General features: G+C 45.4%; 1 pseudogene; it reads left to right on the forward strand.

Annotated features, from left to right (window-relative positions):
• The window catches only part of LOC117523023, a 109257-nt pseudogene that overhangs the window by 28271 nt on the left and 66751 nt on the right, over positions 1–14235 (forward strand).

Consider the following 14235-nt stretch of genomic DNA (forward strand, 5'->3'; position numbering starts at 1 on the left):
TCGTGTGTGTCTGTCGGGGTGTGTGTGTGCGTGTGTGTGTGTTTCGGAGGTGTGTGTGTGTGTGTGTGAGACCTGCGCAGCGGGGGTGTCACGCCGGATGGTCTTTTATAACATAGTAGAGAAGCTTGAATCTTTGGTTGAAGCTTGAATGTTTTATTACATCCGATTTCCTGATGACGGGGTCGTTCGCTGGGCTTGTTTGAAGATGGAAAAACAAAGCTTATTCTTAGTCACGATAGATGCAGTTTCTTTTAAGATATTACCCGGTCGATCAGGGGCTGCGGGACACCCGCTGATCGGAGATGCTGCCCAAGGTGATGAAGGCGGAAAAAACAAAGTTTCTTCTCAGTCACGTCCCCCTGTGGGAAGGAGTCACCGCTCATTTCTGCTACGACCGGTGAAGAGTGAAGGCGTCTGGACCCCGCGATGGGTATAAAATAGAATTAATTTGCAGTTAAAAAAAATCCCCTGGTCCTGAAAAACCATGTTGTTTAAGTTTTCTTGTCTTCGAGCAGAGTGCGAAAACCACATCAGCTTTCAGGGTAAGTGATTTAAGTAATCTTTTTTGATAGAAATGACTGTTTTTAAATGATGCACTCAGTCTGAAACTGTGTCTTTTTTAGACAAAACCACGCAGACGCTCCAGAGTGCGTTCGGACCCGGCCTCGGTAATATATTTGAAATATTACAGAATATCTGCTTGCGAGGGTGCTGCTTTTTATTTATTTATTTATTTTAATTCTAGAAATCAAGTCAGAGCCCCCTGAAGAAGTTCGAAGGCTGGAAGCCCCGACTTCACCACGCAGATGTAAGTATACCGACCGAAATTAAATCACGGTTAAAACTCTGGAATAACCCGATTTTTTCTGTTACAGCCCGTGGAGAAGCGGGTCAGCGGCAGAGAACCGTAAAACGATCCACAGATTTACACGGTAAGGAGTCGGAGTTTATGTATTTATTTATTTTAAACATTTAATAACTAACGTTTTTCTCTTTTTTTTCAGCACGTGGTGGAGGGAGACCATATATTTTCCACCAAGACACAAGGCTCGAAGATATTCTGAGCTGGGATTAATCTCATCTTGCAACTTTTTTGAAAATGTGTATTCTTTTTTTTTTCTTATTCCGATGGAACGGGAGAATTCATTTTGAAGAGGTATATTAATTGATTTTCTTGAGGTAGATTCATCCTGGTATGGATTTTAAAAGATGGAAGGAGAGAATTCAGGTCGGGAAAATAACTTCGGACGTGTATTGGATTTAAACGCTTCAATAATCAACTCAGCGGGGAGCGCTCCTGGAACAGATGGCCCATTACCCGAGGCGTTAAATTCACCGCCTCGAAATAACATCGAGTCTGGAGAGAGACTTTTAAGCCGTGTTCGTTTAACACCGCTAAATGATGCTCTTAACAATTTGGCGGCTGAACGAGAATCGGAAGAAATTAACCCCTACATCATTTCTGCGATTAACGCGATAAATTCGACGGTCCAGTCTGATACTGAAGAGTCCCCTGACCCCCCGCACACCCCGCCTCCAGACGAGTCCGGTCCCGTGGCGTTGAACCAGGTACGTCTGACTCCTCTAAATAACGCCGTGAAGTTAATCCTCACGTCCAGTCCGCGGTGGATGAATTAAATCAAATGCCTAACGACGCGCGCGTTTTTTCACCTTGAAGAAGTCCCTCCCCGCGCAATGCGCACGGAGAAGATATTTTAAACAGAGCTCGTATAACCCCGTAAACGCGGCAATCTCTGTTTTGATGGAAGGCGGGGGTGATGCACGACCGGGGTCCAGCCGACACTCTCCCATGACGGGCGGTGGGGCTGCTAACGTCATCATGAGACCAGCTTTTAACAATATCGAAATCAGGCAGCCTCTAAATTTCCACCGTGTCGACAAAACTTCCGACTACGCGGAATTTTATCGTAACGTCATTGGGACTCTTCAGAACTCGGTCGAAAAGGCTTTAACACACGCCAGGGCCAGGGACTTTATCCAAATGGAGATTCGTGGGGACTCAGTCTACAACGAGGCCGCTTTGATCAGCTCATATAATGATGAGACGGGCTTCCAAAATCTGCTAGAACGATTGATACAATCGAATTCCAACGTTTTAACCGACGAGTCTCTGGAATTAGTGGTCCAAGTCATCCGCAACCAGAACGGCGCGGGGAAACGCAGAATAGATGACCTCCTCCATCGCGAGGTTCTGAGGAAAAAATCCAAATGCCTTAATATCGTGTATAATCCTGACAACAGTTTATGTTTCATGATAAACCTCATTCAATTATTGAATCCTCATCTGACTACGCACGAGGCGGAGCAGCGCGGGCTGGCGTTACAAATTAGCGTCAGATTAATGGCTGCTACGCCGGTATCTTTAGAGCAGGTGGGAAAATTTGAAAACGTTCTGGGTTGTAAAATTGTGGTGTTTTTCAGAGCTGAAGGGGAGAGAAAGCTGACAAAATTCCAAACAGGAATACCGGCGCAGCAGAAAACTCTTTTTGTTTTTCTGTTTAATAATCATTTTTACGGAATCACCGATTTAAAGAGATTTTTGGGAGTGAGATATGTATATGAGTTTTGCTTTGAGGGGTACAATAACCCCGCCTCCCATAATTGTCCGTCACATTGTAAAATTTGTGAATCCACGCAGTGTTACGAGAAAAATAACCCGGTATTCTGCAGCAAATGTAACAAGAAGTGTCGCTCGCCCGCCTGTTACAGCCTGCATAAACAGCCGAAGTATCGTCCTTCCGCTGGTAAGTTCGTTAATGTGTGTGATAACAGAAAAAAATGCCCTCGATGTAAACGCGAGTATTACGTAGCAATTTCTAAAAACAGCGCTCCGCACGTGTGTAAGCAGAAGAGGTGTCATATATGCGGCGAGGCTCTCCAGGAGCCGAGCGAGGGTCACCTCTGTTATATGACGCCGGTCAAAGCTGAAGAGACGCATTCAGAGAAATATGTTTTTTATGACTTTGAAACGTATGTCGATAATAACGGGGAACACGTGCCGTTTTACGTCAGCGCTGTAACAAAGACGGGTGATTTTTGGAGCGCATGGGGGACAGACTGCGTAGCCCGCTTCTTTTTAGAATGAGAAAATTCAAAGAATACGTGTTCATCGCTCACAACTCAAAAGGTTTTGATGGCTATCTGCTTCTAAAGTATTTAGTCCAGCAGGGCGTAACCCCCGCTGTGATTATGACCGGGAGTAAACTATTACTCATGACAGACGCCACCTTTAAACAGAAATATATAGATTCGTTATCTTTCCTTACAATGCGCTTATCTCAGATGCCTAAAGCTCTGGGAATCCGGCTGAAAGACGAAATCGTCCGCAAAGGATACTTTCTGCACCTGTTCAGTTCAGAAATATGTCGGTCCGTACCCTGACTCTGCAGCTTACGGGGTCGCAAATATGTCAGAGGGAGAAAGAGAGGAATTTAACGCGTGGTACGTGAGCAAAAAAAACATGATTTTCGATTTTAAAGCCGAGGCCATTATGTATTGTGATAACGATACATAAATCCTGGCTGCAGCCTGCTCCAAATTTATGGCTGAATTCATCGCTGAAACACGCGTGGATCCTTTTACCTGCGTTACAATCGCCTCTGCGTGTATGAAAGTCTTCCAAACTAACTTTCTTGCTCCAAAAACGCTGGCGATCCCCTCCGCCGACAATTATAGAACGAAGCATAAAAATATTCGGACGTGGCTGTGCAGTGGTTAGAATGGGTTGCTGAGACGCGAAACATTACCATCGATCACGCTCTAAACAGGGGCGAGAAAAAAATAGGAGGTTATTATGTTGATGGGTATGCTCAGATTGACGGGCGGATAAAAGTGTGGGAGTTTCTCGGGTGTTTTTACCACGGGTGTGCAACGTGTTTTACACAGCACAAAATAAACCCTCTCACAAACACCTCATTTGGAGAGCTCCACGCAGCGTGTCAGAAAAAAATAGCCTTTCTGCGGGCTATGCCGGGCGTCACCCTCAGCGTAATTTGGGAACATCAGTGGCTTGAAATGAGGCTGAGGGATGAGAACGTTCGCCGTTTCCTCAGCCGCAGGGGGTTACCGCCGCCCCTCGAACCTCGCGACGCTTTATACGGAGGTCGGACTTGCGTGTCCCGTCTGAGGTACACGGCTAAGCAAGATGAGAGGGTCTATTACATCGACGTGACCTCGCTGTATCCTTACGTTAACGTAAATTTCACATATCCTACGGGGCATCCGGAAATTATCGAGAGAAATTTCCGAGACCCCAGGACTTATTTCGGGTTCATCAAAGCGTTCCTTTTATGGTGAGAAACCTTCCCAGCGTTGGAAGTCTTTTTTTTTCTTAAGTTTCTTCCTGGCCGGCGAATCGGTTAAAAGAAGGGTTTCATCCGGCGAGCTGCTCCATCCTTTTTTAAGCTTCTGAAACTGCTCGCGGGCTTGCGGGTTTGATAAGCACGCCACCGGAATGTTCCGCTCCTGTAAAATATTGAGGAACTTCACCCAACCTGTAGGGGGCTCGATTTCTTGAATGAGGATCCAAGATGTTTCATAAGATCTATGGCGTGAGACCCCCTCACGACTTTCCCCTTGTAAATAAATTCCCCCGACGGACTCCAGCGCGTATCACCCATCGACAATTTCCTCATAATATATTCAGCGTTTCTACGCTCTCTGGAGGGGATATTCTTCATGACCTCTGTGACAGTCTCATCCAGCTCCTCCTCCTCCTCCTCCACCCCCTCCTCCTCAGGTTGCTTAGCGACGCGAGTCTCTTGTGGGGGTGAAACGCGTGATTCGAGTTCCCCCTGTTTGATCAGGGTTAAATAGCGCTGCAGCAGAGCCTCATACTTTTTAATTTTTTCATAAGGGGAGTGAGTACGTTCCTCCAGCACGGTCCGCATTCGCAAGTCTAAATCATTTTCCGCCGTTTGTCTGATGTTATTTCCGCTCGGCGGAACGGAATGTCCGAGTTGAAGCATCTGTTGAGGAGTCAGTAAAAACATCTTTTGCGCCGCTTTGAACGCCATTATCCTCTGGGTACTATTAGACTCGTTATAACGGGCAGGGCCGCAGCGAGCAGAGGCAGGAGAAAGCCGCCCGTCTGAATCAGCGCTCCCCGCTTCCTTTTGTAACTGGTTTTTCAATCGGCCAGAAGACGTAAAACTCTTTTTCGTTTTTTCAAGGCACGGAATTGAGAGTCGCTCAAGGCGATATTCCCCTTTAATATATTCAAAGCGATCTCGGATAAAGTTTTCAGAAGCTCCGGCCTGCAGGTCTTCAGGCTGTGGTGACGCTCCCTCGCCCCGGCTCTGATTAGCGCTTTAACAGCGGGGGCGTTCCTTTTTAAAAGAGAGTTCATATCCGTTTATCTTTCTGTAAATAAACCACGGGCCACTCGTGTGGGAGTAATCCAGATCTCAGTCTGAACTGATCTGGACACTCCTGCATGCAGTCCAGTAATAAATACCCGTAAGGTACGCTCGTAGCATCATCAAGAGCCTCCAAAAAAATTGTTTTCTGCCGGGAAACATTTGCTGAGCCAGAATGTTCATCTGTAACTTGTCTCTGGGGTTTTTAAACAGCACCATATAATTACAATTCAAGCTGATGGTTCGACTGTATTTCCCTTTATGAAACACATTCTGTGTGATCATGATGATGCTCATATTCCGGTGATGTCTGTACTGGGTGAAAATTCTTACAACTTCAGGATGATCCATTGCTTGAAAGATGAGATTGTCCAAAATAACCAGATGGCTCTGACCTTCAGGGAAAAGGCTTTCGTCCAGAAATGAGTCAGGGAGTCCTCTTACAAATTTAATATTTTTATTCTTCAGTTCAGAATACAGAGGTTGTTCAGACGTATACAGCCATACAATATCTCATAGCGTGGCTACAATTTTCCAGCAATGTTTTCACAAACACAGTCTTTCCCGAACCACTCGGTCCAACGATGAGACAGGAGAATGGGGGCTGAAGTCTGGGGTCAAACTCCACCGTATTTCCCGAGTGAGACATGTTTCAAAATCCGAACGGTTTGGTTTCCCCGTCCTTTAAAAGACGCCGCTTGTCATACACCACCCTGAAGGATTTTTGAAATGACACGTTTGTCAAACTGAAACTGCTTTTATGACGTTTAATTCCCTGCTGCGGTGTTTTGATAGATGCAGCGAGGGCGGGGTCTTTTATATAACCCTCGACCAGATCTTTGACGCTGTCAAAGTTTATTTTCTGACAGCTCTCGTGGGTTTGAGTGATCCCCTTCACACACATGACCGTTTTATCTCGTACGGTTTTATATGCGTAACTTTTAGGCCCCGCTGCTGCAAACTCTGTGATGATGTCGCCGTTCAACTCGTCGGTGAGCTGCCCCAGATAATTACCGGTAGGCAGCGGGGTTTCACCCCGCCTACAAACGTAAATCAGGCTATTGGTATCATAATACAGAATCCTGTCAGGATTTGCCACAGCCTCCATAAAACCGTACAAGGTCAAACGAGCGTACGCCGTTGTAAACGCTGCGATGAAAATATTGACGGCTTTACCCGGTCGGCTGACGTACCGCGGGCCGTACCTCCATTGAACCATAGCCGCCTGACTGCTGAGGAATGTTAGATATGTGACCTCGTACTCTTCAGAAAACAGATACCTGAACAGATAGTCACCGTTTTTAACGAGCGCGGTCTGCGTCAGATTAGACCTCTGGGCGAATTTCCTCCAGAAGGAGTTGAGGCAGATCTTAGCCATCTGTCGTTTTGCCGGATTGTGACTGATTTTTTCTGGGTCTAAACGAATCTTCTGATTCAGCCAGTAGTCCGTGATATATTTTCTCTGCTCTCGGGGTCTTTATCAAATTCGGGAGGGAAACCGGAGGCTTCCTGCTTGTGTTTTAAGAAGGTGTTTATGTACCCCTCAAAGATTTTATCACTTTTTTCCTCAAAATGCCAGACTTCAAAAATCTTAGCTACAACGTAGCCTGTATCCAGAGCTTTGTGGAATTCCGGGGTCGTCCAAGTCCCAGACAGAGCTCTCTGCTGCCGACTGTGTGTGCACGCTCCCGCTTGATTATTTTCATCAGCGCAGGTGCGACACAGAGTAAACACCAGTTTACCGTGAGGGGTTCTGTGTGGGAGAACGGGGAATTTTAGCCCCCGGGGCGGATACACGACGGCTTTGATGAGCCCGAAATAAGTCCTGGGGTCTCGGAAATTTCTCTCGATAATTTCCGGATGCCCTGTAGGATATGTGAAATTTACGTTAACGTAAGGATACAGCGAGGTCACGTCGACGTAATAGACCCTCTCATCTTGCTTAGCCGTGTACCTCAGACGGGACGCGCAAGTCCGTCCTCCGTATAAAGCGTCGCGAGGTTCAAGGGGCGGCGGTAACCCCCTGCGGCTGAGGAAACGGCGAACGTTCTCATCCCTCAGCCTCATTTCAAGCCACTGATGTTCCCAAATTACGCTGAGGGTGACGCCCGGCATAGCCCGCAGAAAGGCTATTTTTTTCTGACACGCTGCGTGGAGCTCTCCAAATGAGGTATTTGTGAGAGGGTTTATTTCGTGCTGTGTAAAACATGTTGCACACCCATGGTAAAAACACCCGAGAAACTCCCACACTTTTATCCGCCCGTCAATCTGAGCATAGCCATCAACATAATAACCTCCTATTTTTTTCTCGCCCCTGTTTAGAGCGTGATCGATGGTAATGTTTTCGCGTCTCAGCAACCCATTCTAACTACTGCACAGCCACGTCCGAATATTTTTTATGCTTCGTTCTATAATTGTCGGCGGAGGGGATCGCCAGCGTTTTTGGAGCGAGAAAGTTAGTTTGGAAGACTTTCATACATGCCGAGGCGATTATAACGCAGGTAAAAGGATCCACGCATGTTTCAGCGATGAATTCAGCCATAAATTTGGAGCAGGCTGCAGCCAGGATTTTTGTATTGTTATCACAATACATAACGGCCTCGGCTTTAAAATCGAAAATCATGTTTTTTTTTGCTCACGTACCACGCGTTAAATTCCTCTCTTTCTCCCTCTGACATATTTGCTACCCCATAAGCTGCAGAGTCAGGGTACGGACCGACATAGTTCAGATTTTTTCTGAACTGAACAGGTGCGGAAAGTATCCTTTGCGGACGATTTCGTCTTTCAGCCGGATTCCCAGAGTTTTAGGCATCTGAGATAAGCGCATTGTAAGGAAAGATAACGAATCTATATATTTCTGTTTAAAGGTGGCGTCTGTCATGAGTAATAGTTTACTCCCGGTCATAATCACAGCGGGGGTTAAACCCTGCTGGACTAAATACTTTAGAAGCAGATAGCCGTCAAAACCTTTTGAGTTGTGAGCAGTGAACACGTATTCTTTGAATTTTCTCGTTCTAAAATGTTTAAAGAAGCGGGCTACGCAGTCTGTCCCCCATGCGCTCCAAAAATCACCCGTCTTTGTTACAGCGCTGACGTAAAACGGCATGTGTTCCCCGTTATTATCGACATACGTTTCAAAGTCATAAAAAACATATTTCTCTGAATGCGTCTCTTCAGCTTTGACCGGCGTCATATAGCAGAGGTGACCCTCGCTCGGCTCCTGGAGAGCCTCGCCGCATATATGACACCTCTTCTGCTTACACACGTGCGGAGCGCTGTTTTTAGAAAATGCTACCTAATACTCGCGTTTACATCGAGGGCATTTTTTTCTGTTATCACACACATTAACGAACTTACCAGCGGAAGGACGATACTTCGGCTGTTTATGCAGGCTGTAACAGGCGGGCGAGCGACACTTCTTGTTACATTTGCTGCAGAATAAATGTGGTTATTTTTCTCGTAACACTGCGTGGATTCACAAATTTTACAATATGACGGACAATTATGGGAGGCAGGGTTATTGTACCCCTCAAAGCAAAACTCACATACATATCTCACTCCCAAAAATCTCTTTAAATCGGTGATTCCGTAAAAATGATTATTAAACAGAAAAACGAAGAGTTTTCTGCTGCGCCGGTATTCCTGTTTGGAATTTTGTCAGCTTTCTCTCCCCTTCAGCTCTGAAAAACACCACAATTTTACAACCCAGAACGTTTTCAAATTTTCCCACCTGCTCTAAAGATACCGGCGTAGCAGCCGTTAATCCGACGCTAATTTGTAACGCCAGCCCGTGCTGCTCCGCCTCGTGCATAGTCAGATGAGGATTCAATAATTGAACGAGGTTTATCGCGAAACATAAACTGTTGTCAGGATTATACACGATATTAAGGCATTTGGATTTTTTCCTCAGAACCTCGTGATGGAGGAGGTCATCTATTCTGCGTTTCCCCACGCCGTTCTGGTTGTGGATGACTTGGACCACTAATTCCAGAGACTCGTCGGATAAAATGTTGGAATTCGATTGTATCAATCGTTCTAGCAGATTTTGGAAGCCCGTCACAAACGCGTCGTTATATGAGCTGATCAAAGCGACCTCGTTGTAGACTGAGTCCCCACGAATCTCCATTTGGATAAAGTCCCCGGCCCTGGTGTGTGTTAAAGCCTTTTTGACCGAGTTCTGAAGAGTCCCAATGACGTTACGATAAAATTACGTGTAGTCGGGAATTTCGTCGACGCGGTGGAAATTTAGAGGCTGCCTGATTTCGATATTGTTAAAAGCCGGTCTCCTGATGACGTTAGCAGCCCCACCGCCCGTCATGGGAGACTGTCGGCTGGACCCCGGTCGTGCATCACCCCCGCCTTCCATCAAAACAGAGATTGCCGCGTTTGTCGGGGTTAAACGAGCTCTGTTTAAAATATCTTCTCCGTGCGCATTGCGCGGGGAGGGACTTCTTAAAGGTGAAAAAACGCGCGCGTCATTAGGCATTTGATTTAATTCATCCACCGCGGATTGGACGTGAGGATTAACTTCACACGCAAGGAGGTTTATGGCGTTATTTAGAGGAGTCAGACGTACCTGGTTCAACACCGCGGGACCGGACTCGTCTGGAGGCGGGGTGTGCGGGGGGTCAGTGGGCTCTTCAGTATCAGACTGGACCGTTGAATTTATCGCGTTAATCGCAGAAATGATGTAGGGGTTAATTTCTTCCGATTCTCGTTCAGCCGCCAAATTGTTAAGAGCATCATTTAGCTGTGTTAAACGAACACGGCTTAAAAGTCTCTCTCCGGACTCGATGTTATTTCGAGGCGGCGAATTTAACGCCTCGGGTAATGGGCCATCTGTTCCAGGAGCACTCCCCGCTGAGTCGATTATTGAAGCGTTTAAATCCAATACACGTCCGAAGTTATTTTCCCGACCTGAATTCTCTCCTTCCATCTTTTAAAATCCGTACCAGGATGAATCTACCTCAAGAAAATCAATTAATATACCTCTTCAAAATGAATTCTCCCGTTCCATCGGAATAAGAAAAAAAACAGAATACACATTTTCAAAAAAGTTGCGAGATGAGATTAATCCCAGCTCAGAATATCTTCAAGCCTTGCGTCTCAGTGGAAAATAGACAGTCTCCCTCCACCGTGTGCTGAAAAAAAAGAGAAAAACGTTAGTGATTAAATATTTAAAATAAATAAATACATAAACTCCGACTCCTTACCGTGTAAATCCGTGGATCGTTTTACGGTTCTCTGCCGCTGGCCCACTTCTCCACGGGCTGTAACAGAAAAAAATCGGGTTATTCCAGAGTTTTAACCGTGATTTAATTTCGGTCGGTGTACTTACATCTCCGTGGTGAAGTCTGGGCTTCCAGCCTTCGAACTTCTTCAGGGGGCTCTGACTTGATTTCTAGAATTAAAATAAATAAATAAATAAAAAGCAGCACCCTCGCAAGCAGATATTCTGTAATATTTCAAATATATTACCGAGGCCGGGTCCGAACGCACTCTGGAGCGTCTGCGTGGTTTTGTCTAAAAAAGACACAGTTTCAGACCGCGTGCATCATTTAAAATCAAATCAAATCATTTCTATCAAAAAGATTACCTAAATCACTTACCCTGAAAGCTGATGTGGTTTTCGCACTCTGCTCGAAGACAAGAAAACTTAAACAACATGGTTTTTCAGGACCAGGGGATTTTTTTTACCGCAAATTAATTCTATTTTATACCCATTGCGGGGTCCAGACGCCTTCACTCTTCACCGGTCGTAGTGGAAATGAGCGGTGACTCCTTCCCACAGGGGGACGTAACTGAGAAGAAACTTTGTTTTTTCCGCCTTCATCACCTCGGGCGGCATCTCCAATCAGCGGGTGTCCCGCAGCCCCTGATCGACCGGGTAATATCTTAAAAGAAACTGCATCTATCGTGACTAAGAATAAGCTTTGTTTTTCCGTCTTCAAACAAGCCCAGCGAACGACCCCGTCATCAGGAAATCGGATGTAATAAAACATTCAAGCTTCAACCAAAGATTCAAGCTTCTCTACTGTTATAAAAGACCATCCGGCGTGACACCCCCACTGCGCGGGTCACACACACCTCCGAAACACACACACACACACGCACACACACCCCCCGACAGACACACACGCACACAGCTAGCGTCTGCAACAGGTATTACAGCCGTGGGGTCATGTTTCCGTGAGGAGCTCTATGCGTGGGTATTTGACCGTCTTGCTGCAAAGACTTACAGCCGTTACAGCCGAGAGATGGTTATTTTTAACCCTTCTTTAATTTAAGAATTAAAAAATAGAAAAGGAGACGCATTAATTTAAGAATTAAAAAATATTAAAGGGGTATTAAAATATTCGTGTTTAATCACTAAATTGAAGAAAACCTCCCATAATTGTGCAAAAGATACGGCTATTTTTTAATCCTTCTTTAATTGAGGCATTAAAAACCATAAAAGGATGCGCTTTAATTTAAGAATTAAAAAATATTAAAGGGGTATTAAATATTAGACACTGATTTATGTTTAATTATTTCAGAATTAGTTAATTCTTTAATACATTAAAAAAGATCTAGGTATTTTTTTTAATCGTTCTTTAATTCATGAAATAAAATGACATTAAAATATTAGACCCGGGTGGGAGGGGAGGTAGGGCTTGGAGGCGGAGCTTGGGGTGGGGTTAGGGGAGGTGCTAGGGGCGGGGTCAGGGGCGGAGCTTGGGGGCAGGGTTAGGGGAGGAGCCAGGGGCGGAGCTTGGGGTGGGGCTAGGGGAGGAGCCAGAGGCGGGGCTTAGATGCGGGACTAGAGGAGGGGTTGGGGGCGTGGTTAGGGGCGGGACCTATGGGGTGGGACATAGTGACGTAATCAATTCTGATTGGCTGTGACGTCATAAGGGGCGGGGTTGGGGGGGGCTTAGTGACGTAGTCGATTCTGATTGGCTGACAGGGCCATAAATCACTTTTTGACATAAGGTCTCTCAGCTTACTCTTTCACCAGGACTCTTCTAGAGCTGACCACCCATCTAAACTGAGTGAGCGGGGTAGAAGGGCCTTAGTTAGGGAGGTGACAATCCACCAATCAGGCCTGTATGGTAGAGGGGCCAGACTGAAGCAAAGGCACATGGCAGCCTGCCTCGAGTTTGGCAAAAGGCACATGATGGACTCTCAGACCATGAGTAACAAAATTCTGTAGTCTGATGAGACAACGATTAAATTATCTTGCTTAAACTCAGACTGAAAGCATATCTCTACAACTTAATATAAATGAATTAAAAATATAAAAGCCAAGATGATGGGTTGCATATGTAATGGAACGTTTGGCGTAATGCCTGTAAATAATCCATTTTATTGCCAGTTTTCTTTAGACAAGTCAGGGGATGGATACATAAACATTTCCAAGTCACTGAATATGTCTTGGGCTTTATTTACATTAATTATGAAGAAATACAAACAGTATGGCAGTCTATGGTAAATCTGTATGGAGTAGATAGTTCTCAAAAACTGAGTGACTTTGCAAGAAGAAAAAGAGTAAGGAAAGACACCAAGACACCCAGACAACCCAGAAGAACTTATAGGCTTCTGTGGCTGTGAGTGGAGTAATTATGTATAGTGCGTGTTTTGCATTTTCTATCCTCAGTTATACAGCTTTATGATGAAGTGGTATAGAGGAGGATTTTGTGACGTGATGGTCTAGTGGTTAAGCTTTGGGCTTCAGACCAGAGGATCTTCTGTTCAAAACCCACCCAGACCAGAAAATCACTAAGGGCCAACGGGCAAGGTCCTTAATTACTGAAGTTGCTCCCGGTGTGGAGTGAGCGCGTTGCATGGCAGCACCCTGGCATCAGTATGTGAATGTGTTTGTGTGAATGGGTGAATGTGAGCCATGGTTGTAAAGTCCTTTGAGCTTCTAATGCAGATGGAAAAGCGCTATATAAATGCAGTTCATTTACCATTTTCTTAAAAAGAAGACACTGCCAGTTTCTTGGGTTGGTGCTTACATTCTGAAATCAACTCCTCTCACATTTTTAGGAGGAATTTCAGGAAATGTGGTACAATTCCTTGAAATATTATCAGAATGTAGCAAGCACTTGTACCAAAGCAGCATTTGCCAGCAGGGGATAATGGGTTCTCAGAGCACTCTTGTTATCATTGTGGTCCCTCAGACACTTGTAGTCTTGCGTCATCTCTCTTTTCACTCTGTACGTCTTGTGGTGTTTTCAGACTCTTACAGCACTGCTAACTTTTCTCTCTGCAGTTTTGCAGTGTATTTATTTCTGTGGGTATCCAGATTTTCACATTCCTCCTCAAGGATTCGAATCCTCACTTGAACCTGTCCATCATCTGTACCTACTCATCACTCCATCTGCTGCCTTTTTCTGTCCTTTGCAGTTATTCTGTTCATTTCTGCTTACTTTCACGAATGCTGCTTGTGTTTGTCAAGCCCTGCCCAGCGGCACTTCAGTGCTGCTCAGAAAGTACACACCCTGCAGGAGGGACTTGTCTGGCCCTGAATAAGATTCCACAAAATCACTTTTCAGGAGCGATCCTTGCGGTGGGTGTCAGACCACCTAAAATGGCCCGCAAGTTCCTGCAGTGGAACTAGGCCTAAGGGGATGCCTAAGATTGCTCCCCCCATAGACTACATGTTTCCAAACCCTGATGAATTTGAACCCTGATGCTGTTGTGTATTTTTCTGTTTGAACTGATCTTTGGTCATTATTGCATTTCATTGTTCTGTTTCTTTGTAGCTCATTGATTCTTTTGCCTTGGAGATTGGGACATTAAAGAAGGAGATGGGGAATAAAACAAAGCCATCAGAAGTAAATCACAAGGCGGATAATCCCCTGGGGTAAGCTCCTTG

Source organism: Thalassophryne amazonica, chromosome 13 (genome assembly GCF_902500255.1).
Source record: "Thalassophryne amazonica chromosome 13, fThaAma1.1, whole genome shotgun sequence".
NCBI classification, from domain to species: domain Eukaryota; kingdom Metazoa; phylum Chordata; class Actinopteri; order Batrachoidiformes; family Batrachoididae; genus Thalassophryne; species Thalassophryne amazonica.